Here is a 2,241-nt window from a genome sequence, read left to right as displayed (position 1 = left end):
GGCTCTGCTGTATTAGCGCATTCTCCCCGGCTCTGCTGTATTAGCGCATTCTCCCTGGCTCTGCTGTATTAGCGCATTCTCCCTGGCTCTGCTGTATTAGCGCATTCTCCCCGGCTCTGCTGTATTAGCGCATTCTCCCAGGCTCGGCTGTATTAGCGCATTCTCCCAGACACTGCTGTATTAGCGCATTCTCCCCGGCTCTGCTGTATTAGCGCATTCTCCCCGGCTCTGCTGTATTAGCGCATTCTCCCCGGCTCTGCTGTATTAGCGCATTCTCCCCGGCTCTGCTGTATAAGCGCATTCTCCCCGGCTCTGCTGTATTAGCGCATTCTCCCCGGCTCTGCTGTATTAGCGCATTCTCTCCGGCTCTGCTGTATAAGCGCATTCTCCCCGGCTCTGCTGCATTAGCGCATTCTCCCCGGCTCTGCTGCATTAGCGCATTCTCCCCGGCTCTGCTGTATAAGCGCATTCTCCCCGGCTCTGCTGTATTAGCGCATTCTCCCCGGCTCTGCTGTATTAGCGCATTCTCCCCGGCTCTGCTGCATTAGCGCATTCTCCCCGGCTCTGCTGTATTAGCGCATTCTCCCCGGCTCTGCTGTATAAGCGCATTCTCCCCGGCTCTGCTGTATTAGCGCATTCTCCCCGGCTCTGCTGTATTAGCGCATTCTCTCCGGCTCTGCTGTATTAGCGCATTCTCCCCGGCTCTGCTGTATAAGCGCATTCTCCCCGGCTCTGCTGTATTAGCGCATTCTCTCCGGCTCTGCTGTATAAGCGCATTCTCCCCGGCTCTGCTGCATTAGCGCATTCTCCCCGGCTCTGCTGCATTAGCGCATTCTCCCCGGCTCTGCTGTATTAGCGCATTCTCCCCGGCTCTGCTGCATTAGCGCATTCTCCCCGGCTCTGCTGTATTAGCGCATTCTCCCCGGCTTTGCTGTATTAGCGCATTCTCTCCGGCTCTGCTGTATAAGCGCATTCTCCCCGGCTCTGCTGTATTAGCGCATTCTCCCCGGCTCTGCTGCATTAGCGCATTCTCCCCGGCTCTGCTGTATTAGCGCATTCTCCCCGGCTCTGCTGCATTAGCGCATTCTCCCCGGCTCTGCTGTATAAGCGCATTCTCCCCGGCTTTGCTGTATTAGCGCATTCTCTCCGGCTCTGCTGTATAAGCGCATTCTCCCCGGCTCTGCTGTATAAGCGCATTCTCCCCGGCTCTGCTGTATTAGCGCATTCTCCCCGGCTCTGCTGTATAAGCGCATTCTCCCCGGCTCTGCTGTATTAGCTACAATGTGAGCACATGGCTATAAAGCCTTCACTAGACTCCTGTCCAGCTGTATAATGAGGCCCAGGCTTCACAGCGATACAAGTAGCACTATGTGCACAGCCGGCTCTAGGCGAGCGGAGCCGAGGACTGCCATCACAGGACATCACGTGTCACGGACAGGTCTACATCGGACATACTGTAGGAGGGGCTCATTTGTGACGGATCCAACTCCTTCTGCTGCTTGTGGACCATTCCTAGCAAGCCCCTTCCACAGAAGGCTGGTCACATGGCTATGACGTCATCAGAGGACCTTTAGCTGATTGGATTTTAAACTTTACCATGTTGCAAGACTTGAAACGCACAAGCCGGAAATAGAAACAACAACTTCCAGTGCCTGACCAGCCGGGGGAGGAGTCACCGGGAACACTGCAGTGTCCTGACGTGAGTATTGTGCCGTCTGTAACGTACAGCTGGAGCCGACTGTGGTGTCCTGTCTGTTATTATTATTATTATACAGGAGGAGCAGACTGTGGTGTCCTGTCTGTTATTATTATTATTATACAGGAGGAGCAGACTGTGGTGTCCTGTCTGTTATTATTATTATACAGGAGGAGCAGACTGTGGTGTCCTGTCTGTTATTATTATTATTATACAGGAGGAGCAGACTGTGGTGTCCTGTCTGTTATTATTATTATTATACAGGAGGAGCAGACTGTGGTGTCCTGTCTGTTATTATTATTATACAGGAGGAGTAGACTGTGGTGTCCTGTCTGTTATTATTATTATACAGGAGGAGCAGACTGTGGTGTCATGTCTGTTATTATTATTATACAGGAGGAGCAGACTGTGGTGTCCTGTCTATTATTATTATTATACAGGAGGAGCAGACTGTGGTGTCCTGTCTGTTATTATTATTATTATACAGGAGGAGCAGACTGTGGTGTCCTGTCTGTTATTATTATTATTATTATACAGGAGGAGCA

At 51.8% G+C, this 2,241-nt stretch overlaps 1 protein-coding gene across 1 annotated transcript in view; it reads left to right on the top strand.

Moving 5' to 3' along the window:
• The first annotated feature begins 1,491 nt into the window (after positions 1-1,491).
• The window catches only part of LOC138665263 (gastrula zinc finger protein XlCGF57.1-like), an 85,785-nt gene continuing 85,035 nt past the window's right edge, over positions 1,492-2,241 (top strand). Inside the window, exon 1 of the mRNA XM_069752581.1 lies at positions 1,492-1,699. The gene's annotated coding sequence lies outside the window, so the exon portion shown is untranslated. The remainder of the gene's footprint in view (positions 1,700-2,241) is intronic.

This window comes from Ranitomeya imitator, chromosome 2 (assembly GCF_032444005.1).
Source record: "Ranitomeya imitator isolate aRanImi1 chromosome 2, aRanImi1.pri, whole genome shotgun sequence".
NCBI lineage: Eukaryota > Metazoa > Chordata > Amphibia > Anura > Dendrobatidae > Ranitomeya > Ranitomeya imitator.
Note: the sequence above shows the minus strand (reverse complement) of the source record. Positions and strands in the feature narration are given on the sequence as shown.